This window comes from Myotis daubentonii, chromosome Y (assembly GCF_963259705.1).
Source record: "Myotis daubentonii chromosome Y, mMyoDau2.1, whole genome shotgun sequence".
Classification (NCBI taxonomy): domain Eukaryota; kingdom Metazoa; phylum Chordata; class Mammalia; order Chiroptera; family Vespertilionidae; genus Myotis; species Myotis daubentonii.
In genome coordinates, this window is record NC_081862.1 from 15,856,245 (window position 1) to 15,882,778 (window position 26,534).

General features: G+C 46.1%; 1 pseudogene; it reads left to right on the forward strand.

The window, feature by feature from the left end:
- Window positions 1–25,555, forward strand: part of LOC132225651 (melanoma antigen preferentially expressed in tumors-like) — a 128,621-nt pseudogene extending 103,066 nt beyond the window's left edge.
- The last annotated feature ends 979 nt before the right edge of the window (window positions 25,556–26,534 follow it).

Sequence of the window (26,534 nt, forward strand, 5' to 3'; positions counted from 1 at the left end):
TACAGTGGGTGTCATGGAAGCACAAGTCAGCCCCAAATGCCTTCTTGATTTGCCCTCCCTGCTTTGGACCCTGTTTATTCTTTCTTGTCATAGTGTCTTCACCTGAAAACAACAACTGACAGCATTAAAGTTCAAAATGTCCTGACATGAGTCTGGCTACAACATCAAAAAGCTATGTTCTCCTTAGTAAGTAAGGGCTGTATGTTTTATCTATGTCAAGCATGCTTAGTTTGAGATTGCAGCTTCTATCCCCCTTAGGCTTACTGTAGGTGATTGTAGAAAAAAGTATGTACCCCTTTCACCTCATCTCTATTTTATCCCCTCACAGGACAGGCTAGCAGCGGTGGGCAAACTTTTTGACTCGAGGGCCACAATGGTTTCTTAAACTGGAGCGGAGGGCCAGAACAAACGCATGGATGGAGTGTTTGTGTGAACTAATACATGTTAACACTGCTGCTGGTGAAGGAGCGGAGGGGAGTGGGAAAGAACCCTCCGCTCTTTTGGCTCCGAGGGCCGGATAGAACACCTTAAGGGGCAGGATCAGGCTAGCAGGCCGCAGTTTGCCCACCGCTTGCTAGACTCAGCCTGTCTCAGCTGTGCAGGAGTGTGTGTGCGCGCACACACACACACACTCACACACACTCACCCCCCCCCACACACACACACAGCAGCTCCTTCAAAAGCATCCAGCTTCCCTCTCTTCCATCACTGAAGGGTTTTTAAGTCACAAGGGTGATCATTATAATGCAGTGCTGGTTGACTGACACTTTAATGTTTCTAAAATTAAAATAGCAGTTCACCACTAGTCCAGGAGAGGCAATTGTGATAGAGAACCTTGTAAAAAATACAGGAAGATATTTTACAATAACTAGCATTATCATTGTTAGTGGACATGTGGACTGCTTTAAGAGGTTCATAAATATGAATTGCTGATTTCCCAGGAGAGTGGGGCCCGGGAACTTTAGTCCCTCTTCCTTATGCAGGCTTACTGTCGCCTAGGAATATGGCGAACATTATGAGGCTATGGGTGAAGCAATGGAATAAATGAATGTTATATTCACATTTAATTTTACAAGAATAGGGTTGCATTATGTAATCAGTCAGGTGGCCTGCATTTTGCTTTTCATATAACAGATGACGTCATTTTAGTGCATCAACCTCTGCAATGCTGACAAGCAACCAGATCATCATGAACATAGGGTGGACAAACTTCAAATAGATTCCCTTTGAAATTCACCTTCCAGGATGCATCCATTCCCCTCTGTGTCACTCTATGACCCTCCCCTGTGCCCCAGTGTCCCTTGCATTCTCAAATTGGCCAAGCACTTTACTCTCTCAGAAATTGTGCAGTCTGTCCTCATGCCCTGAACAGGATCCTTCCAAGCCCCTGATGGCCCCTCCTAGAACAACCCTCAGGCAGGAGTCTTCCTGCCTCTGTAACTTTCCATACCAGCCCCATGGTTTTCTTGACAGAATTACTTACAAAGTGCCATTTGTAGATAATGGTCTTGTTGGGTTTTGCTGTGTGTGTGTTTATGTTTTCTGTTTTCATCCTAAACTCTGTGAGGAGAGACTGTGTGTAGCTCTGAACATGGCATTAGCAGCCACTCCAGGACAAATAGTTGCCAAATGCATCTAGGAGAGAGGGGGGAGGGCTATTGTGAATCTCTAGTTCCCAGGTGAGTTGTTTCTGTTTCTGTTTTTTATCTGCTCTGCTCTAGGTGACAATCCCAGATCCACTTGGGCTGAGAGCAGTCGCCTCATTTGTCCTCATTCCTCCATCTATGTAGCTGGAAACTTTAAACTCTGCTAGTTCATAGGCATGGGGAACGTCTGGAGGAATGGCAGGGTAGGGACCCACAAGAAGCCAGCCTCACCACCCTGCTGTTACGCTCCACCCCCATGACCGCCCCATAGCCGAAGGTGAAGAGATGCAGGGTCACCTGCATGACAGGGACACAGTGTCGTCTGCCCACTCTCCCTCTCAGATAAGGTCTCACAGTTTGTAGAGTCTGAATATTCCCCAAGTCTGAGTGAGGAAGAGCAAGGCAGCACAATGTGTCTGAGGCTGCCTGTCACTACTTGAGCCAAGTTAAGCAGAGACAGGGTTGAGCCACACAATGAGTGTTTACCCAAGGATGCGGTCAGTATGGGGAGAGCAGTCGCTCACCCTGGAAATTCGGCTCTCAGCCTCTTGGGGGAGAAAATAGCTACCTGTAGCTGCCAGCTGCAAGTGTCACATGCAAAGGGGAGGGGAGGGCCTGCTTTCTGGCCTCCAGGAGCTCAAAGGCAGACCACAAGGTGGCTAATCTGTTAAGACTTTAGGAACAGCTCAGCTCCTTCCTGAGATGAGATTGGAATGGTCAGCCTTCCTGAGAAAGACCTCAGGAGGGGGTCAGGGTGCGGACACAGCTGCCAAATGAAGCATGTCCTGTGCATGATCTCTTCCCAAAATGCAATTCTTTTCTGGGCAATGGGCCATGGAGGCAGCCTATGTTTTCAGTAGAGCCTGTTTCAACCTCCAGTGTCCCAGGGCCTCGTATTTATAGTTTTGCAAGTAATGATTAAACAACTGCGGCTCTATTCTTATTACAAGCCCTTCCCCACTATCAGAAGCTGATTTTCAAAGACCCCCAGCAGATGCCTCAGGCCAGCTTGGATGACAGGGATGGGCCTCAGCTTTACTCTTCCCCTCTCCCTCTCTCCTCACAAGCCTGACTTTTGTCTCCTAAAGAAACTATGGACAAGCAGGCAGCAAAACCTGTCAGACTGAGCATACCAGGCCCCCTGTACCCCCTGGAGGCACCACCTGAGAGGAGAGCCCTGGGTTAAGGTTCAGCTAAGGGGCAGCTCTGCCAGTGCCTGAGCACGAGGCTGTGGCTGGTGCCTTCCCACCTCTCCTCAGCTTTGTTGGCCTGCTCCTCCTCAGGAGCATCCTGCCCACTCCTTCTGCTTCCAGGCCCAGGTGTGACATTGCCAAAGGGATTTGTTGGTGAGAGGAGAACCCCTTCATGAGGGGGGAGGAAGGCAGGTAGGCTGCCATCACCTGAAGGCTTAGGGGAGGTAAGCAGAGCAAAGGATACATTCGGGGCTTGTCAAAGAGCTCTGGTGACCCAAACCTCAGGGGAAGACTGAGGAGAGCACCTGTGGAGAGAGACAATGTAATTGCATCTGGCCAGCTCTTCTCTGCCCGGGGGTTACTAAAATGTCTGTATCCAGACAGTAGGGAGAGTAGACTAGCCCAGGGCAGGGAGCTCTTTTCCAGACAGAGGGCTGCTGTGGGTGGGAGTGGGGCGCCAAGCCTGGCCCAGGGAATGAGGTAGGTAAGTGGCAGCCACAACCACAGAGTGAAAGGGGTCCCCAGAAACACAGACCAGGGTGGCAAGTGGGAGGTTAGCTGGGGGTCGCGGTCTCCTGTTTCTCCCTCCACATCCGCGACCGCCCCCACCCTCATGACTGGAAGCACAGGGTCCCCCTAACAGCCAGCCACCCTCTGCCACCCCTTGCAGCCTGCTGGGTGTGGCACAGGCGCCCCTGTCCTCACCTTCTCTGGGCCTGTTAAAACACGCCCCCCCTCCTGCCCCCTGATCTTGGTTTGTTCCTGATCTCATGATCTCGCGAGATTTCACCCCCAAAGGAACCAGTGCACAGTCCCAGGAAGCTTGTGAGGCGCAGCCCCCTACCTCCTCCTTCCCGCCAGCCCCCCTGCTGTGCAGGAGTCCTAGTGGTGAGGAGCACAGCCTGTGGAAAAGGTAAGCACACTCTCTGGGTTCTTGCTGTCTCTGGGGGTGAACTTGCTGTCTCCAAGGGTGAAGTTCCTCTAGTCACTGGTAACCCGCAGCCCCTCCCCCGCCGGCTTATTCCATCTGAAAATGAGTTTCCACCTGGTTGGAGTAAAGGCCTGAGTTCCAAACCTGGCTCGCAGGCGTAAGGCCTTCCGCTTGCTGCGCCAGAGTGGGAGCTCGCTGAGGGGACCTACAAGCAACAATTCATGGAACTCCAGCGTCGGCCCTTATTGGGTGACCTCAGCTGGCCGCGTTTGCACTTGACCAAGGGCGCCCCCACAGCCCCAGGCGCCAACTCCCCCGGGATCTGGCTCCTGAAGTCTGTGGGCTCTCAGGCCAGCCCAGCCCTGCTCAGCGCGTGGGGCACGGAGAGGGGGCAGAAAAGTGGCTGCTGGACGGTGGGCTGTGTCCAGGAGGGAGAGGTCGCTTTCCGCAGAGTACCCGGCCCATCACATCATTGTCCTCTGGTTCAGCTGGTGAGAAGGCGGTGGTCAGGCTGGGAGATAAGAGGTGATTCCCACTGAGAACAGCAGAGCCCTCTCCTGGTGTGAGTGTGCGTGTGCCTGAGTGTGCCAGAGTGTGAGCGTGTGAATTCTCACCTGATGATATGTTCCTGGGTTCCTTTTCTTTCTTTCTTATTACTGATTAAGGTATTACATATGTGTTCTTATTGCCCACTCTACCCACACCCCCTCCCCCACCACGCAAGCATGCTCTCACGCTCACCCCCTGGTGTCTGCGTCCATTGGCTAGGCTTATAGGCATGCATACAAGTCCTTTGGTTGATCTCTCCCCCTTAGCCCCATCCTCCCCTACCTTCCCTCTGAGGTTGATGGTCTGATCCATGGTTCTCTGTCTCTGGATCTGTTTTTGTTCATCGGTTTATGTTGTTCATTGTAATCCACAGATGAGTGAGGTCATGTGATATTTATCTTTCTTGGACTGACTGACTGGCTTTGCTTATCATAATGCTGTCCAGATACATCCATGCTGTTGCAAATGGTCAGTGCTCCTTCCTTTTTTGCGTCAGCATAGTATGCCAGTGTGTAGATGTACCATGGCTTTTTAACCCACTCATCTGCTGACCAGCACTTAGGCTGTTTCCAAATCTTAGCTATTGTAAATTGTGCTGCAGTGAACATAGAGGTGCATGTATCCTTTCTGATTGGTAATTCTAGGTTCCTGGGATATATTCCTAGAAGTGGGATCATTGGGTCAAATGGGAGTTCCGTTTTCAGTTTTGTGAGGAAACTCCATCCTGTTCTCCATAGTGGCTGCACCAGTCTGCATTCCCAGCAGCAGTGAAGGAGGGTTCCTTTTTCTCCCAATCCTCACCAGCTCTTTGTTGATTTGTTGATGATAGTCATTCTGACATCTTTGAGTTGGTACCTCATTGTCCATTTGATTTGGTTTTCTGGCAAATTGCATCACTAATTTGAGTTAGATTAGTGACTCTGAGCATGTTTTCATGTGTCTGTTGGCCTTCCTTTGTCCTCTCTGGAAAAGTATCTGTTTAGGTCCATTGCCTATTTTTGTGATTGGTTTGTTTATCTTCCTTTTGTTAAGTTGTATGAGTTCCCTGTAAATGTTGGAGATGAAACCCTTATCACAGAGAACATTGGCAAATATGTTCTCCTCTGCAGTGGTCTTTGTTGTTTTATGTTGATGGTTTCTTTTTTTTTTTTCCTATGAATAAGCTTTTTATTTTGATGTCATCCCATTTGTTTATTTTAACTTTATTTTCCATTGCCCCAGGAACTGGGTCAGTGAAGCCATTGCTTCAGCGTATATCTGACACTTGCTGCCTGTGGCTTCCCCTAATATTTTTAGTTTTCCATCTTATGTTTAAGTCCTTTATCCATTTTGAGTTTATTTTTTGTGTATGGTGTAAGCTGGTGGCCTAGTTTCATTTTCTACATGTATCTGACCGAATTTCCCAGCACCATTTATTGAAGAGACTGTTTTGTCTCCATTGTATGTTTTTGCCTCCTTTGTCAATATTAATTGAGCTTAGTGGTTTGGATTGGTTTCGGGGTTCTCTATTCAATTCCATTGGCCTATATGTCTATTCTTGAGTCAATGTCAGGCAGTTTTGAGAACAGCGGCTTTGTAAAACAGCTTGATATCTGGTACTGAGATACCTCCTACTTTGCCTTCTTTCTCAGGATCGCTGCAGCTATTTGGGGTTTGTTAGTTTTTTAAATTTATTTCATTGATTTTATACAGAGAGTAAAGGGGAGGGATAGAGAGTTAGAAACATCCATGAGACAGAAACATGGATCAGCTGCCTCCTGCACACCCCCTACTGGGGATGTGCCCCCAACCAAGGTGCATGCCCTTGATCGGAATCAAACCTGGCACCTTTCAGTCTGGAGGCAAACGCTCTATCCACTGAGCCAAACCTGTTTGAGCTCAGGGTCTTTTTTTTTATTACAGATGGATTTTTGGAGAGTTCATTCTAGGTATGTGAAATATGCTGTTGGTATTTTAATGCGGAGTGTATTGAATCTATAGTTCCCTTTGTGTAGCATAGCCATTTTCATGATGTTGATACTACCAAGCCATTAACATGGCATGTTCTTTCATCAGTTTTGTCTTCCTCTATTTCTTTTTCAAAGTCTTGCAGTTTTCTGAGTAGAGGACTTTTACCGTCGTAGTTAGGTTATTCCTAGGTATCTTAATTTTTTTGGTGTGATGATAAATGAGATTTTTTTTCAAACTCTCTTTCTGTAAGTTCACTATTGGTGTATAAAATGCCATAGATTTCTTGGCATTAATTTTGTAGTCTGCTACATTGCTGAATTCACTTACTAAGTTTACTAATTTTTTGAAGGAGTTTCGGGTTTTCTATGTACAGTATCATACCATCTGCAAATCATGACAATTTACTTCTTACTTTCCAATTTGGGAGGCATTTATTTCTTTTACTTGTGTGATCACTGTGGCTAGCAGTTCCAGTACCATTTTGAACAGAAGTGGTGAAAGCAAGCATCCTTGTCTTGTTCCTGTTCTTGAGGGAAATGGCTTTAGTTTTTGCCCATTAACTATGATGTTGACTGTAGGTTTTTCATATAAGGCTTTTATATGGGGAGGGATGATCCTTCTATTCCCACTTTGCTGAGTGTTATCTGGAAAGGATGTTGCACTTGGTCAAATGACTTTTCTGCACCAATTGATATGATTGTGTGGTTTTTCTCTCTCAGTTTGTTTATGTGTTGTATCATGCTTATTGATTTGCGGATATTGTACCAGCCTTGATTCCCTGGGATAAATCCCACTTGGTCATGGTGTATGATCTTTCTAATGTAATGCTGGATCCAGTTTGCTAGAATTTAGTTGAGGATTGCAACATCACTGTTCAACTGGAATATTGGCTTGTAAGTCTCTTTCTTTGTGGTGTCTTTTTCTGGTTTTCAGATTATGGTAATGCTGGCTTCATAAAAAGACCTTGAAAGCGTGCCTTCCTCTTGAATTTTTCAAAGAGTGTGAGAATAATTGGTTTTATTTCTTCTTTGAATGTGTGATAAAACTCCCCTGTGAAGCCATCTGGTCCAGGACTTTTGTTTTCTGGAAGCTTTTTGGTTACTGTTTCAATTTTATCACTAGTTTTTGGCTTATTCACATTGTTTGCTTTTTCCTGATTTTGTATTGGAAGCTTGTATTTTTCTAGGAATATGACTATTTTGTCCAGATTGATGAGGGATGTTTAATGAACCAAAGACCCAGAGGTGAGACAAGCACACAGGATGATTGATGCCAGACCCAGGGCTACACCTCGCTCATGCATGTAGCAAACTATGCCCTCTCACCATTGTTTTTATTGGGGTTTGGTACAAGGTCAGTGCATCAGCAGTTAATCAATTAAATCTTGTTTTGTTCTATAATATTACAAGAGCTTATTGAGGACAACTTGCAGCTGTGCCCTCCCTTTCTGTTCTACACCCATGACGATTTAATCCTAGCCTTTCTCACAGAGGCAAATGTTCCTGGAACTCAAGATTTTGTGCAATGTTGACCCAGTGCGAATCACTTGCAAGTCACGCTGTGCTCCTGATAGAACATTCACTTCTTCTTGGCAGGATTTCAGATCCTCGTTTACAAATGTCCAGCTATGAATCCCCCTTTTTTTCTTGCTTCATTTGATGGAGGATCAGAGATAACACAGCTGTTTTTCCCTTAATAAGTTGCTTGGTTTTCCCGAGTCCTTGGAAGACTAAATATAAAATGATACAGAGATGGAGTATTAATAATAGTATTCCAGCAGAAGCTCCTAAAGTGGCTTGTAAATGGGGTATAGGATTTAATTGTTGCAACCCCTTAACCATATTTTAACACATTTTGCCCAGTTAATTTATGCGATTTCTTTTGGAATATTTTTTGTATATGAGATTGTAAATGTAGACTTTCTTTTGTTAGATTTTTATGATTGAACAAATGTTTTTTAAACTTTTCCCATGGAAAGAGACTTTCATTCTAAGGTACAGGAGTCATGCAAATTGATGAATAATTCTAGTTATATTTCATATGCATTTGTCTTTGCACACTTACAATTTGATCTTCTATCATTAATAAAAATGGTAATCAAACACAGGCTTGTACAAAGGCGGTTTTAATAGCATTACATTGTAAGGTGTAATTCCCAGAGTTATTTTTATAGATTTGCTTATTTTATGCAAATCTATGCTTTCAGAGAGTGTAAGGCAGACCCCAATTTCCATAAGTCAGATTGAACAGGGTGTCCTTCTTGATGAGGTGTTTGGGGGGTGGGGTGGGGGGCAAATTATCCATCAAGCCATACAATGCTCTCATTTTCTTGCATGGATATGGAATTGTTCTCTCCTCTGTGCAATCATAGATCAGCTCAATTGGCTTTAGAACGGGCAGAACCTGAAGGGCTCCAATCAATGACGCTTTCATAGGAAGTATTAGATAAAAACCGAACTGTCTCTCCTCAACAGGAGTCCCAATGGACCCAATCGGACAAGATCGTAAACGTAGGAACATGACAGGGTAGAAGTAATGGAGGAGTACTCTTCTTATTCCAACTAACCTTTTTAAACCCATTGTCCCTCAGAAGAAACAAACGCCTGTTTTTTTGTTTCAGTAGTAGTGTTTTCAAAATGTTCAGCAGGGCTTGTGCCTGTATTGTTGAACAATGGTCTCCTTGACCTAAGCATGTTGGCACTCCCTGCGTTCCAGGGGTATGATTTTCTATGACTCTATGGTCCCCTTCTGGTTTTAATGGTCCTCGATCATCATAAGGTCCAGGTAAGCAATTTGAGTCATTAACATAAATTCGAACCTTTGAATCCAACCAAGAAACACCTCTATTCAGTGGGGGATTAGGAATGTAAGCCCAGTATGTATGATTCTCAGCATTTACCTGAGTGGTTATTAGTGCAAGCATAGCAAGGAACAAAGTCGATGGCGTCACTTCTTTTCCATGACACCAAACCAGTTGTTCTCCCTTTGGGTAAGCTTCTTCAACAGACCCAAGGTTGGTACAGATGAATGTTGCGTTGACCATAGAGCTTTTCGGATAGGACGCCCCGTCAACCTCATCTCTGAGAATCCTTGGTCAGGTCACTTAAATAGAACTTTCTTTTGGTTCCCATGTCTCCGCTTAAGACGCCTCTCAGGAAGCCAGAACTTTTCTTTACCTGTGGAAATATAAGCATAACCTTGCCCCCATCGTAGGATCCATGCAGGATACCACGACTGAGAGGACTCATTATGATAAAACACAGGTTGATTGAATTCTTGTGAATCCTCCTTTTCCCAATGTCGCTGAGCAGCAGTCCTGTCAGTCTCATCTTGATTTAAAAAAATTAAAGTAAATAGAGCAGTTAATAGTCTTCATTTAGGGGATTCTCCCCCTTTTTGTTCTTTGAGCATTTCCTTTAAGGTGTGAATTTGTCTTTCAATAATAGCTTGTCCTGTATTGTTACAAGGGATGCCAGTGATGTCAGTGATATGATGAAATTGAAAAAAATGTTTGACATTTGGTAGATAGATATGCAAAACCATTATCAGTCTTAATATTTTGAGGTATTCCCATTACTGCAAAAGCTTTTAGTAAGTGAGTAATTACTGCATATTGAGAATCAGTGACAATATTTACAGCCTGAGGAAAATGTTGTAGTAATAAAGCAATGGAAAATAGTTCTGCGCATTGTACTGAAGTGTATGGAGAGTGAATTACCTTTGTTAGCTGTTGAAAATGAAAACCCGAGCTATTCCTAACTTGTTAGCATTGGTATAAACAATAGGGCCTTGAAATGGTTTGTTAGCTATAATATGATGAGGCCATATTCATTGAGATTTCCTAAGAAATTGTAACCTTTTATTTGTAGGATAATGATTATGTATTTTCTCTAAAAAATGAGCACAAGCAGTTTGCTAACTGTTGCATATTTGAAACAATTTTTGAATTTTTTTGACAGTAAAAGGTACTATAATTTCTTCTGGATCTAAACCACATCATGGTCTTAATCTTAATTTTCCCTTGTAAATAATTGGGCAAATTGTTTGAATATAAGTCTGTATTTTTTCTGTGATTTATGAGGCAAGAAAATCTATTCAATAACATTACTGTCTTGAACAAGTAACCCTGTAGGAGAATGCTCAGTGTGGAAAATCACTAATTTAAAATTGTCTGTGGAAAAATTCTATTTAATTGTGTTTGTGGAATATGCTGTTCTATCCAAGTTAATTACTTTTCTGCATCAGGGATTAAAACACGTGGGCTATTTAATTCAGATGGCCCCTTTAGTATTTGAAATAAATTAGTCAATTGATAAGTAGGTATACCAAGGCTGGGTCTCAACTAATTAATGTCTCCTAATAATTTTGGAAATGGTTCAGAGTCTTTAAACTGTCTCTTCTAATTTGAACCTTCTGTGGAATAATGGAGACATCTGTTAATTTTTTTCCCCAGATATTTCCATGACTCCTGCCATTGTTTCTTTTCTGGGGCTACTTCTAATCTATAGTCTTAGAAATTTTCAAGGAGGTATTGGTAAATCTCCTGTAATTGTGATTGAATTTCAGAAGCTATTAAAATATCATTTATGTAATGATAAATTAGAGTATTAGGAAAACTTTTTTGACTATTTTTAAAGGTTGATGCACATATGCCTTACATACAGTGGGGCTGTTGAACATTTCTTGTGGTAAGACGTTCTATTGATACCGTTGAGTGGGGTGAGCCTGATTGAAAGCTGGGACAGTAAATGCAAATTTCTGATAGTCTTGAGGTTGTAAAGGAATAGTGAAGAAACAATCTTCGTGCCTCTTCCTGAGATTTAGCCTTTTTAACAGCTGTTGTTAATCTTGACAGAAAGTCAGTGTAAGGCTCCCTGGCTTGTTGAGTAATTTTAGTAAAAGCGGGAGGTGCCTTTCCAGGTGTATTCACTCTCTGCCAAGCTCTTAAACAACATAATTTTATCTGAGTGATATGCAAATCTGAAAAAGATGCCTGTGCTTGCAATCGCCCATCCATTCCAGACCCAGTTAATTCCTGAAAGGTTGGTCCTGGAGGCTGTTTTGCTGGACTTTCTCTAGCCATAATGTCTGCTTCCCCTCTCCACTATGTTTTAAATTGTAAATATATTCCTGGATCCAGTAGAGTTTTGGCCAAAGCTTCCCAATCTAGGGGAATTAGCAAAAATTCTGAGGCATACATAACTAGTAAGTAATCCCATCACAAAGGGAGAATGCATGCCATAAGAGTTAATTGATTCTTTTAAAATTTTGAGCAATTTAAATTCATGAGGACAATGAGCCACATTAACATAACCATTTGTATATTGGGGATATTGTTGCAGGTCCTGTGGCATTTGCTGCCACTGTATCAGAAATGCAAGGAAATCATCATCTCTTCTCCATGTGGGAGGAACAATCTCATCTCCAGGTTCTAAATCGAATAATATTTTGTTTATTTCAGTAGGCAAGGGCAGCTGGAACTGCCTCTGTGCCCCATGAAATAATGTGGTGAGTCTGGAGGAGGAGCCGTGGGAGTTACTCCGGGCTCCTCCAACAGTGGCTGTTGAACTGGAAAAGCATTTTTGATTAATTCCTGTAACTTATTAGTGGGTTTAACATGAGGCAGTGGGATAGCACATATTAAAGCCTTTATATGAATCAGCAAATCTTTTAATAACTCTTGTTCGTCATCCCTTGTATTGCTTTTCTTTTTTAATCTCTCCTGTTCACTAGAACTAGAATCAGTGCTACTAGTTTCACTTTCTGACAAATCCTGGATGCCCTCTTTATCAGTCTCTTCTATATCTTCATATCCCTTCAACTTCCGTTCAAAATCTTTCCTTTTTTGGTCCGTATTATTTTCATGAGGCAAAGAAGATAATGGTCTATTAGGCATGTCTTTATCAGTTTCACAAGCAGAGTGAGAAGGAGAGCTAGTAACTTTAACTGGAGTGGCCTTATAATCTGATTTTGACTGCAAAGATTTAAGAGCCATAGTAATCAAAGTACACAAGGACCAAACTTCCTTTCCTATAGGATCTCCATTCTGATGGGTGTGATGTAGCGCATAAACAATCTGTTTCCAAACCTTTAGATTTACCTATTTCTGCCTGTCGGCTCAAATCAATAACAGTGCCTTTTTATTTCTCTATCTAATTTCCTAAAAGTGTCTTGAGACAGACTAACCCCAGTGCTTTAAAGCACTGAATGCAGCAGAGTCATATATTGAAACTCTGCAGTTGGGGAGTTCCCCATTGAGCTGCCTGGCTTGCCAAAGGTTTTGCATAAACCATTGTGGATGTCTTCCCTTTCTGTCTTGTGCATTCCCCGTACTCACCTTAAGATCCCTATTCGGGCGCCAATATTGAGGGATGTTTAATGAACCAAAGACGCAGAGGTAAGACGAGCACACAGGATGATTGATGCCGGACAGAGGGCTACAGCTCGCTCAGTCATGGAGCAAATTTTCCATTCTCACTCCTATTTTTATTGGCGTTTGGTACAAGGTCAGTGCATCCGCAGTTAATCAATTAAATCTATATTATTATATTTGTTCTATATTATTACAAATCTATATTTGTTCTATATTATTACAATAGCATATTAAGGACAACTTGTAGGTGTGCCTTCCTTTCTGTTCTACACCTACAACTGTTTAATCTGAGCCTTTCTCAGGGAGGTAAATGTTCTTGGAACTCAAGATTGTGTGCAATGTTGACCCAGCGTGGCTCGCTTGCAATTCCCGCTGTGCTCCTAATAGAACATTCACTTCTTCTTGGCAGGACTTCAGATCCTTGTTTACAAATGTCCAGCTACACAGGTTGTCCATTTTGCTAGAGTAGAGTTGTTTGTTGTAAATTTTTACAATCCTTTGTATATCTGTGGGGTCATTTGTTACTTCACCTCTTTCATTTATAATTTTGTTTATTTGGGTCATCACTCTTTGTTTCTTGTTGAGCCTGGCTAGCGGTTCATGATTGTTGTGTATCCTTTCAAAGGACCAGCTCTTGGTTTCATTGATATTTTGTATTTTTTTGGTCTCTTTGTTGTTCCTTTCTGCTCTGATCTTTATTATCTACTTCTTTCTGAGGACTTTGAGTATTTCTTCTTGCTCTCTTTCTAATTGATTAAGTGGCAAGGTTAGACACTTCATTTCCATTTTTTTCTCGTTTTTGGAGGTAGGCCTTTAGAGCTATGAACTTCCCTCTCTGGACTGCTTTCATTGTGTCCCATAGATTTTGGATTGTGTGTTTTCAGTGTCATTTGTTTCCAGGATGCTTTTCGTTTCTTCTTTGATCTCTTTGGTAACCCAACCATTGTTTAATAGCATGCTATTTAGCCTCCAAGTGTTTGATTTTTTCATTGTTTTTATTGCTGTGGATTTCCTGATTTATGCCATTGTGACCTGAGAAGATGCTTATTATGATTTCTATGCTCTTGAATTTGAAGAGAGGTTGCCCGTGTCCTAATCTATAGTCTGTTTTTGAAAATGTCCCCTGTGCACTGGAGAAGAATGTATATCCAGTAGCTTTGGGATGAAATGTTCTGAAGATGTCAAGTCCATCTGAACTGAGAGTCAATTAGGGTTGCTGTTTCTTTGGAGGCTTTTTGTTTAGAGGATTTATCCAGTAGTGTCAATGGGGGATTAAAGTCCCTGACTATGACTATCTTGCTATCTGTACCTTAATACCTTCCAGAAGTGTGTATTTTATGTATTTGGGTGCTCCTGTATTGGGTGCATATATGTTTACCAGAGTTATATCTTTTTGTTGAATTGCCCCCTTTAGTATTATGCAGTGGCCTTCCTTATCTCTTGTTATGGCCTTCACTTTGAGTTCTGTTTTGTCAGATATAAGTATTGCCATCCCAGCTTTTGTCTCATTTCCATGTACCTGAAACACTTTTATTTTCTATCCCTTCACTATCAGTCTGTGTGAATCCTTTGCTCCGAGGTGGGTCTCTTACAGACTGCAAATATATGGGTCATGTTTTCTTATCCATTCACCTACCTTGTGTCTTTTGATTAGAGCATTTAATCCATTTACATTTAATGTTGTTATTGATATGTACTTGTTTGTCATCATTTTTATTCTTTTATTTTTGTTTCATCTTGCCTTTCTGTTTCTTCTTTGTACAGCAGTCCTTTTCACATTTCTTGCATTGCTTGCTTGGTGTCAATAAACTCTCTTAGCCCTTTTTTGTCAGTGAGTCTCCAGATTCCATCTTCAATTTTGAATGGTAGACTTGCTGGGTATGTATTCAGTCCCTTGTTTCACATCACTTTGTATATTTTATTCCATCCCATTCTGGCCTGGTGTGTTTCTGTTGAGAAATCAGTTGATATTCTAATGGGAGATCCCTTGTAGGTAACTTTCTCTGTCTCTCTCTGACAGCCTTTATGATTCTTACTTTGGTATTGATGTTTAATTATAATGGGGCTTGGTGTTGGTCTTTTGGGGTTAATCTTGTTTAGGACTCTATGTGATTCTTGCACTTGCATAGTTTTTTCTGGCCAATATCAGGGAAGTTTTCTGTTATTATCCCTTCCAACATGTTTTCTATTCCTTGCTTCACTTCTTCTCCTTCTGGTATCCCTATGATGCGGATGTTGTTTTGTTGGGTGTTATCCCAAAGCTCCCATAGGCTCTCTTCTTGCATTTTAAACTTTCTTAATCTGACCTGTTAGTTGCCTCCATTTCATTTAACTCCTTTTCTGTTGATTGCACTTTATTCATTCCTTTGGGGATTGCTTTTTTGTCTCCCTATGTATTGTTGTAATATTTGCATTGTATCCGTGTGCTAGGTTCAACTGCTTTGCTACCCAGTTTCTTTTCGGTGTGTTTCTACTGGTGTGATCTCTCAGGTCTTCTGGGATAGTTAATCTAGTGGAGCTCCCTTCTTGAGCTATTTGGATTCTCTTGAGGTAGTTGGATCTGGATTGTTAGTGTCTTATTTGTGGATGAAGTGTTTATCATGGATTAGCAATGTGACTAACCCCCAGCATTGTTTTGCAAGGTGTTTTGGATGTGATTATTGCTCCGGCTCTTGTGGAAAAGGTTGCTGAAGTCTACTTGGTATGTGCTCACTGTTTGTTCCCAAAGACCATTGCCTGGGATTAAGGAGTCATGGGGCCTGCGGCTCAGGAACTGTGTCTTTAGCTGGTGTGGTGTGATGGTTGCTGGATTAGCATGACTCTGAAACTCACCTTGTGGGCCCAGTGCCCATGAGTGTGCGGAGGCGGGTATCTCGTAGTTTGTGGTTGAGGCAGTGGGATTCTGGCCAAAGTGATTTCCCTCTCTGAATCACGAAGGAGTTTAGGATCCAGCAACAGACTGTCCTGAGGTAGGAAACCCGGCGCGGATGTGGGGCAGTGCCGTGGATACTACTGAGGGAGCCATGCACCCTTGGTTGGAAAGGCACATGCCCAGTGATCGCACACAGAAGGGCCCAGGAGCTGTGTGCAAGGGGTGTGTGCTTGTGGGGCCCACACACTGGATCAGAGTGATTGTGCTGTGCCTCTGGCCCGTGTAGGTAGAAGTCACATTTTCTGCTTTGGGGGATGAGCTACCATAGTTGGAATTGGATGCCCAATGCCTGCTTACAAAAGTCCCCAAGTATCATCTATTGGGGCAGTCGGCTCAGGGGGTCCTTGTGCTGGAGCGACGCTGCTGTGGGGACTGGATGCCAGTATGTTGTGCCTTACAGCAGGCTCAGGGGATTTGTGTGCTGGATTGGTGCAGTGCAGTGACCAGAGGTCTGCAGATGGAAAGGAGGAAGTCCAACTATCTCCTGCTGGGTCGTTCAGCCCTTGGTTGGATACTAGTGTGCTCAACCAGCCAGGGCACATCTCCAGTTTTCAGATTCCTCCACGGTGTTCTCAAAGATTTTCACAGGAGCCCATGGCGTCCTATGTACATGCATTAACTGCTATTTCCTTGTTTGGGGACCATTTGGTTCTTTCTCTGACCTAGGTTGACACAGGTGACTGAGACCATGGTCCACCAGGGTAACCAAGCACTGGAGGGCGTGAGGCCGTTCTGAGCTGAACCAGCATGGATGGAAGAAATCTTCAGGTGAGCTGGTTACTGGAGCTGCCTTAGGTGTCTAGAGAAGCCCTGCGCCTCTTCCATTCTCATCATCAGGGAAATAGTTGGGGTCTGCATCCTCAGTCCCCTCCTGGGGGACCAGAAACAGGAGCAGCCATTGTATTCTCAGGTCATATCCCCCAAAAATCATTTGTTCTCCTGCCTTTTCATGGGGTAAAAGAGAGCGAGCGCGAGACAAGAAGCTGTAGTGTGTTAGGGACCCCATGGTCAGGCAACTCTGCTTGGAGCAGGGCTGGCATGAGAGCCCACAGACTGACTTAACTGGTGTTTGGTGTCAGGGAAGTTTTGGACTCTTCCCCTGAGCTTGCACCACTTAGGGTAATGGATGGTTCTTGAAACAAAGTAACAGTAGTGCCCAACCGGTCCCCTGGCTACAGCCCAAGGAGGTCAGGGACACCTGGGAGCTAGAGATTGGGGATGGAGAGGCCTCGCCCTCATGCATTGCGAGTATCAGGCCTCACACAGATGCTGCTGGTACTAAGGTCACCTGGTGGTAACCTCTTGTGTTACTAGTGTCTCAGCCACATTGAGAGTGGCTATTTCAGGACATACTGGTCCCAGGATCCTGAGAGGAGAGTTCAAGGCCATAACTGCAGGGTAATTTGAGGCAGAGAGAATTGTCAGCCCTGGGCTGCCAGAAGGTGCCCTCCTTAGTATAATCCACCTGTGCAGATGATGAGGCAGCGGGGCATAGCGGAGCTCAGGCCAAGAGGGAGACACCCTGGAGCTATGCCTCCTGTGGCCCCAGCGCTGAGCTGGGTTCCCCACCCCTTCCTTTTCCTCTACCTCAGCTGTGGGAGGGGCCTCCATGCATAACTGCTACCCAGATCTTGTGCGTGACACCTCATCAGATGATTTACATACTTGCAGATCATTCCTAGTTCTCCCTGGGAATATCACACCGTCACCTCCCCCATCCTCCTGAAACCTGACCGGGTCCCTACACCATGGCTGAGCATGGACCTGCCGAGCACCTGGATTGTGGCGGGTGATTGTCACCTAAATGGGCACTCCTGCTGTCTGCACATGACCCTGATGGTGACCACCGCTGCCATACATAGAGTGGCATGTTCCCATTCTCCGGTGACTTCTCTAGGCACACTCCCATCAGGCTGGCCCAGGTGATGGCCATGGGAGCCTTACATCAGGAACCAGGACCTTGTTCTTGGGTCACCGTCCCATGACTCACTCAGAGATACGAGTGCAGGCAACCAATTCAGGCCTCAGTTACTGCACATGGAGAAGGTAGTCAGTTGATGGCCCCGGCCAAGGTCTCTTGTCTGGAGAGAGAAGTAATGAGACTTGGAAAGTGAAGTGCATCCGTAATTTCTTAAATTCTGCCAAACATGAGGAATTACTTTTACTCATCATCATGACTCTGACCCAGCTTCAGGTTCGCAATGGCCAGCTCCCAGAGGAGTGTAAATGAGCAACATGGTTATGACTAAAAAAAGGATGGAGAGGTCCCAGGGCAAGCCATGAGTCCAAAGAGCTTCACACTAAAGGAACTCTCCCAGAGACAGGTGCCCACTTAGGCAGCAGGAAGGATGGGACCTTGGAAGCTTATCCAAACCTAGAAAGCAATGTGACAGTTGACGAAGGCATGGAAAAGACTCTCACTCTGTGTGGAAAGTTGTATGAGCAGAAGACCCGCAAGCCATTTTTAAACTACTCTTAAAATAGTTTGCAAAAGTACATGTCAGTTTTCTAATTCTCAAACATTTAAAATCACAGGGTGCTAAATAGTGATTTTACTACTTTATTTATTTGCATGTATTGTATGTTTCTAACAGTTTTTAATGTTGTGATAAAAATTTGTAATGGCCATTGAAAAATAACAACATTTCCTATGGTTATTAGGATTGCAAGGGCAGGGTATTAGCTGGAGGTACCATTCTGTGAGGCGTGCTCTACAGTGCAGAGAAAGACCACCCTGTGATTTATTCATTTTCCAGCCAAGTTGTTTTGTTTTTTCGTTTGTCTACTCTGTCAGGTGAGGGTTCGTGCCTCAGAGATACTCTGAGGAAGACCGTGACATTCCCAGGAGGTGTCCCTGCAGATCACCGGAATAGCAGAGATTGCACCTTAGGCACTCAGTAAATGTTCTTGAGTAAATCAAGGATTAAAGTGAGAGAGGAGAGGAGTCTTTCTTTGGCGGGCCAGGATCAGCCGACTCGTGGACATCCCTGAGAACATGTCCACTCTGTGCCAGTGCCTCCTGCCAGCCCTCCAACAGCATCCTTGGCATTTAAGGGCTAGACCCAGGCATGTCCTGGATGTGAGGCATGTTCTCATGGGGGATAAAGAAAGAGAGGCAATTCCTTGTTTAGGTCTAGATGTCATTGGGTCTGAAGTGCAACCAGGTCTTGTTGGGGACAGGCAGGTCAGGTCATGCCAGCAGAGACTTGTGAGTTTGAAAAAGGCACAGAGGACAAAATAAGCCAGGGTAGGAAGAGGTCTGACTGCAGAGGGAAAGAAGCCAGCTGGAAGGGTGTCTGCTCAAAGGCTGGGTTAAGAGAGTGGACGATGGGAAAGCCAATGCATGGGGACTGGTCCCCAGGGTCTCTGAAAGCCCACAGAGGCAGGGCTTGCTCTGGAACCCTGGAAGGGCATCCGCCTGCCTCTCTGGTGCCTCTTTGGATCCAGAAAGGCAGCTGGGATGTTGATTTTCTTCCTGTACACTGTAGCTTGTCACGTTCTCCAAAACAGCTCAGAAGAATTGGGGAGAACTCCTGATTTCTGTTATCAGTGGGTGTCCCCAGCATCAGGTTCCTGATGGGCTGAATGACATTCCAGGGATGCATAAAGAGGGTCCCAGACTTGGAGCACATTCTAAACACCCCCTTCCTTAAAAAGCGGTCACAAGGGCAGATGACCTGGGATCGCAGTAGGGATTTTGTGACTGGAGAAGGCGGTTGCACAGGACGGCCCTACTCATGGGCTCAGAGGCTACTGTGTCCTGTACATAAGTGAGGGCCATATTGAGAGCAGGTGGCAGGTGACCAGGATGTGGTGAAAAACATCCCCCAAATTCATGTGTGGGTGCTGGGAGTCGGCACAGCCTATCCAATGCTGGGCAGGAAGTTCTCCTGCCCCCAGTGCCACAGCACATGCCCTGGGAAAGCAGGCTCCGTATGGGGGTGCGGGGCTGGATAGAGGAGTATTTCTTGCTCGTGAAGAAGGCATGTTCACTCAGACTTTGTTTCTAGGTCATTCTAAGTGGTCCCTCCTGCCTCCTTGTACCTCCAGGACACGGGGATCTCATAGAAGTTTCCTGAGCTTGGGCTCCTACAATTTTCCAGTTTCTGCCAGTGCATGTAATGTTTGTGTTAAAGAGAAAATCTCACCCCCAGGTGGCACCACTCAGGCTTTAAGCCCATGATACCAAGTCTAGACTCAACTGCTGACCTCATTACAGTTTGAACCTCTTCCAGAAACCTCATCAGCCAGCCTGCAATTTTCAGGTCAACACCACTGTGGTAATCTGTTACGTGGTCCCTCTGCCTGGAATATGAAAGTTGTTTGGGCATCACAATGCAGGGCGTACAGAAGAGCCTACAGAAAATTTGCTCCTCTCTGCCTCTGTCTCTCTCTCTCTCTCTTTGCCCCCCCCTCACCCCCTCCCCGCGCTCTGTAGCTCTCTCTCTGTCTGTGTCTCCCTCGATTTCATAAGACCCAATGTGTGACTCAGTACAGCATGGGGATATCCCAAACTATGGCAGATCCTTACATGCCAAGTACAGCTTCAAATCTTCTGAAGGGGAAGGTGTATCTGTGCACTGTGCTTTGTCCTGAGAGAGGACATCTTCCCTCACAATCTGAGTAAGAGTTTTAGGCCTGGGCCCAAAAGGAGCTTTTTGAAGCCAAATTTGCATGGATTGTTCCCTGGGGTTGAGCAAACATTAGTTATTTCTACAGACTTTGGCAGTCATGTTTAGGGCCCCGGCCCCTGGAACTTGGCTGGGACTAAGCTGCTGCCTGTGTAAGGTTGGGATGTGGAAGAGGATGCCTGAGCTAAAGAGAATGCCCTGTGTAGCAGCTCCTTGGTAAGGATACACAGGTCTTTTTGCCCACATTTATTTTTCTCTGTGCCTCCAAGATTCCCAAGAGCCCAGGACTCTCAGCCCTCAGTGGCTTTCAAAAGTGTATGTCACATCCCAGGTTCAGCTGCCACACCCCTCCTCTGGCCTCTCCACAACCCATGTTTTCACATTTAATTTTCTCAAGCCAGGTTGCTGAGCTGATCTGGTTTTTCTGAGAGGAAATGCCCTTTACCTCCACAGAGGGAGGGTGACAGAATCCCCTGCCTATACTCCCCGTCAGCTTGGGTTTAAGGGATCCACCCAGTTTCCTTCTTCACTGCTAGCCTTTTAAGTTCTTAAGTTGATGCAGTCAGTGTCTCTGAGTTTCCCCAATGTTCACCTTGTTCTGGGTAATTCCCTAGGCCCCATACCAAACGAGCACCCCCTCCCTTCTCCTGATCAATCCCTAGATGTGATTTTGGCCTGACCTGCTCTGGGGAAGGCTTGCTCCTCAAAATATGGAAGACCAACTATCCCTCTGTTCCTCTTTGAATGGGCACGGGGTTTGCAATTGTAAGTAACCTCAAGTCTCAGGGACTGTTTGGTACCCAATACTGTTGCATTGAAATTCTTTTTCTCTGGAGATGATACCACTGTCTCTCTAAAGGGGTGTTAATGGGAACACTAGGGAATTTTGATGTGGCCCCAACACCCCCATTAAGTCTACTTCCAGGCTGGTTTCCTTTTCTTTTCCTTGCATGAATGGACCTAGGGTTCAGTTGGAGATGTGGAGAGTGCAAAGCCCCATCATGGTTAAATGCCTGGAGATACAGGACTAAGGTTTTGCTCTCAGGTGGAAGTAGCCATTTCAGCTAGGACCTCAAAAGGAAGGTGTGGTCAGACGGGGTATAATGGCTTCTGAGGAGGCCGAGGAGGGAACAGAAGCTAGAGCGTGAGAGTCAATGTCCAGGTCTGAGCACAGGGCTCCCTGCACCACGCTGCTCTGGTGAGTCAGGAGCCTAAGGTGGTCCCCAAGGACCTGCAAGCCAAGAACCCAGAGATTTGTCCTTTTTTCCTTACAAATGAGCAGACTTTGCCTTTGCCTCTGGATGCAGGTGTGCCTTAATCCAAAATGTTTTGATTTCTGTTTTGATGTTTGCCATTCATAGAGGTTCACAGGGCAAGTTTTCCCTGTGTCTGAAAGTCGAGTATTGCTAAGGAGCCTATTGTAGGCCAAAGTGGCAAAATCCTTTTTGTAGTTTTGTAGAGGCTGGGCTGTGTGTGTGAAAACCGGTATTAATCAAAGTCTTTCATAACAGCCAATTGATGTTTAGAAAGAGAGGAAGGGTGTGGGCGGAGAGAGAGAGAGAAACATTGATGTGAGAAACATCTCTCAGCTGGCTCCTGCCCATACCCTACGGGGGCTAGGAATGTAGCCCTCAAGTGACATTTGGGGGGCACGAGAGGATGCTCAATGCAGTGAGCAACACTGACCAGGCTTTGCAGTCTCTTATTGAGAGGAGCCTTAGTTGTGACATGTGAGCCCTCTGTTGTCATAGATAAAATGGTCATTCTAATATTCATAGAAGGGACACACAGTAAAATGTACATGTTGGAATTAATGGTTATTTTTCTCACCTCCAGCTCCCCCATGCTTCAGAAAACGTTTGTGCTGCTTTTATATGCCTCATTTAAAATGTGTCAAAGGCCTCAATGGTACCCATTGTGTGGGCGTTCCTTAATCTTCCCCATCTATTTTATTTCCTGGAACTTAGCAAGAGGCAGTCCTGGGCCAGGGGCTGCTCCCTACTCCAGGTGTTTTCAGTCCTTCAGTGATCCTCAGAAATGTTTTCCCTGGAAAGGGTGGGATCATCTCTCTGGTTTCCCAGTCCTCACTGCACAGCAGAATTGCAGCTAGCCAGTGGGTAGATGCGGGAGGGGTCCAGTGGTCATCTCACCCCTCCTTGGTGCCTGGTTCTTGTCCTTCCAGTGGCAGAGTAGAGGCAGGGCTGAGTGGATTTGCAACCCTAAGCAGAAAACGGAGTTGGGGTAAATTGGGGGTGCTCCAGTTGTTGCCAGAGCAGTGCCTTTGGCCCTCAGCTGGTCCCTCTGAAGTGAGAAGGACCGGGGTTGCTCATGCTCAGCCTGACAAGATGCCTTGCTCCCGGCTGTCTCCCAGGATCTCTTTCATAGCAGCTTCATGGGGATGAGCCTCCCAGCACCACGCAGACTCCTGGAACTGGCATGTCAGAGCCTGCTGCGGGATGAAGCCTCGGCCATCGCTGCTCTGGAGTGGCTTCCTATGGAGCTCTTCCCACCTCTTTTCATCACAGCCTTCACTGGGAAGCACAGCAGAGTCCTGAAGGCCATGGTGCAGGCTTGGCCCTTCCGCTGCCTCCCTCTGGGGGCCCTGATGAACCATCAGCAGTCTTACCAGGATATCTTGCAGGCTGTGCTCGAGGGACTCGATGCCATGCTTGCCCAGGACCCTCGACCCAGGTATGGGGGATTCAGTAGCCGGGTCGCACCCTGGGGATCTGAGCAGTTACAGCTGGGATCTGGGAGTGGGCAGGGCTAAAGGGAGAGCTGAGGCAGGCCTTGGAGCCACTCCTAGAGTCATTCTAGGAACAGGCTTCGGATATATACGGCTGATGAAATTGCCGAGGGTGACCGAAGGGACAGGAGCCCACTCCTTCCTGGTGGCACCTAAAGGTACCAGGAATGGGGACCATGAAGGATCCCAGTAGCACCAGGAGCAGTTGATTCCTGGGGCATGGAGTCAAAGTCCAGTGCGGTGTCTGGCCCAGCTGCCCAGATGCCTAGCTCATGGTCTTACTCATTGTTATCTTAATGCATCCCAGCATATCTCCTATTTTCTCCACAGGAGATGTAAACTGCAGGTGCTTAATTTACAGAAGAGAGTTCATTTGGAGTTCTGGATGGTGTGGGCAGGAACCAGAGCCCATGTGTGCTCACTGCTGGAGCCTGAGGCCCTGCAGCCCATGAGAAATAGGAGGAAAGTGCACAGCTTAACGGCCAGGCCAAATCCACCCTTGGCCCCCGTGGAGGTGTTAATAGACCTTTGCCTCAAGAAAGGTGTCCTTGATGAGTCCCTCAGCTACCTGATTAAGAAAGTCAGCGAGCGGAGAGGTTTGCTGCACCTTTGCTGTAAGAAGCTGAAGGTTTTTGCGATGTCGAAGCAAAACACTAACATCCTGGATATGGTGCAGCTGGACTCTGTCCAGGATTTGGAGGTAAACTGTACCTGGAAGCTGTCCACTCTGAGGAAGTTCGCTCCTTACCTGGGCCAGATGGGCAATCTGCGCAGGTTCCTGCTCTCCCACGTCTTCACGTCTTCTCACACCACCTTGGAGCAGGAGGAGCAGTGTGTTGGCCTGGTCACTTCTCAGTTCCTCAACTTGCCCCACCTCCAGGAGCTCAATTTGGACGATGTCTCCATCCTCAGAGGCCACCTGGATGAGATCCTCAGGTGAGGGGTGGCGAGCTTTCCCTGCCGACCAGAGCGAGTCCCTTTCCATTTCAGTGCACAGTGACGGGCTCTCCTGTGTGCCGTCCCTCAGCAGTGCTAGAGTGCCTGAGCCACTAGACGGGCCACACAGTCAGTGCCTTGTTCACCGCTCTGTCACCTTGAATGTTGTGACATAACCCCCCAGATAAATGTAGGACGTATGCACTAGGACAGAGGCTACTAAAGGGACTCCTTGCTAGGAATTGGCATAATGGAGGCTTTGGGCCAGGGGATGGTAGCTTTGGGCATCCTTGTAAGTGGTGTTGAAGGGAAAATGATGCAATAGAACCAAGTGAGGATTGCAATGACAAGGGGAAAGCCAATCAGAGGTGAGGTTTCAGGGGTTAAGTTCCGCACTTAGAGATTTGGCCATGGCAGCCTTTCACTCCAAACCTGCCTCAGTCACCTGTCTGCCAAGGGTTGCCATAGGCTCTCGCAAATGGAATGCGTGGCAAATGCAGGATTCAGGAGGGAGGCATTACGAAATGGGATAGGTGGTTTGTAGACAATGCAGTGATCAAAGTTCCTGGAGGGTGGCAGCCCTCGCTGGATGTTGCCTGACTGTGCCCAGGTTAGCCCTTTCTGCACATCTGCCAGAGGCCTCATTGGGCTAAGAGATGGTGGTGACAGGGGTCTAGGCTGTGGCTGGAAGGAAGCCCGAGTTGCATGCAATTCAGGACATGTCTCCAATACTAAAATTCACTGGTTGCCTCCTGCTTCAGACCCTGGGGCAGGCTCCTTTCTGAGCTCCTCCCACCTTTATGTTCACAACACCTGTGTGTTTGGGCTGGAGGGTATGATGTGCTCCACTTGACGGATGAGTAAATGGAGTGTGTGAGGTTTCATCCAGTTGAATCAATCACGGAGCAGATAACAGATGGAGAAAGATTCCACTCAAATTTGCTCTGACTTGAATGTCACTTTTCACTGTGCAACATCCTGGGTTTGATCATCATCCGGAACACTGTAGGCTTTGGTGACATGGGCCTCTTTACCCTGAAGGCCTGCATTATCCTCACCTGCCTCTGCTCACCAGGTCCATCCCCCACATGTAACTGCTCTATGTCTCCCCAGGTGCCTGAAGAGCCCCTTGGAGACCCTGTCCATCACTAACTGCCTGCTTTTCGAAAGAGACTTTAGACATCTCTCCCAGCATCTGAATGTCAGCCAGCTGAAAAGCCTGTTTCAGTGGGCTCAACCTGACCATTATCAGTTCTCAGTCACTCCAATTTCTTTTAGAGAGAGCCTCCCCCACTCTCCAGGACCTGGACTTGGATGAGTGTGGGATCATGGACCACCAGTTCCTGGACATCCTGCCAGCCCTGAGCCACTGCTCCCAGCTCACAACCCTAAGTTTCTGTGAAAACCCCATCTCCATGACCGTCTTGGAGGACCTGCTTCGCCACGTTGTCGGGCTGAGCAAGCTGAGTTGCATGATTTATGTGGCCGCCCGTGGAGAGTTATGAGGAAACTAGCAGGAACATCAACCTGGGCCGACTTGCCCAGATGCATGTTGTGCTAATGCATATGCAGCAGGAGTTGGGTCGTCCTGGCATGGTCTGGCTCTGTGCTTACCCCTGTCCTCACTGTGGCTGTAGAACCTTCCATGACCCAACTCCCATTCTGTGATCCTGTTGCTTGAGTGTCTAGATGGGTGCACATCTCATAGGCTTTACTCTGAGCACTTGGGCACTGAAGCCCAGACATAAGTGTACCGTTCAGGAACACAGCAGCCAGTTTCAGACAGGTACTCAGGGTTGGGGGGAAATGCTCACAGGGGAATGGATGGTTTCTTTGGGGAGATTTGTCCTAAGGAGTTAGAAATATGCACCTGAATCTCTCAGGGGGAGGGATTGAGGCTTGGGTGGTAGATGCGGTGATTACCCTTGCATGACTGGTTGTGAATAAATGTCAGTAATAAAGAGAACTGGATGTTAACAGACTGATGTCCTCAATGACATGTTAGCCCAACTCTCCCACCTGCAGTTACTGGCCAAGTAAGAAGGCATGAGCATTGTGATGCGCAGACATTAGGCTGGTTGAGGTTGATTCCAGGAGATCACATCACCATTTATCCTTTTTGGTTTGGTGGTTCTTTCTGGTGCACCGGTACCTACTCACCTCTGTTACTGTTCAGTGGGTCAGCGCACACTTGTTGCGTCCACAGGGACTGGAACAAGTGGCTTCCACTGAGCACCACCGAGGTACAACTACTCTGGGGCCATCACGGGTAACTAGTCCAGTCCCTGGACTCAAACACTCCTCCCCACTGGGAGCCTCCATCTCTGGCCTGTGTCTGCTCCATGGTAGGGCTTCCCTGTGCACAAGTCAGGCCCCCAGTACTGAAAGGGACATCAGCCTGCCAGGGAGCCAGAGCCCTGGCCTCACAAGTCCATGCCTGTCATTCCCCTGGATCCAGCCCCATCTTGAATTCAAGTTCCTGTGGCCTGTAAACACATTTACCTTCTTTTCAGCAAAATACTGAGCTGGAATAAACCTCTGCTTTGTTCTGTGTCCTGTCCTAAGAATAGGACATCCTTTGGTAGAGGATGGTCTAATGTTCGAATACTTTCCCCTCATGATCCTCCTTCCCATCAATCAAGGAGGT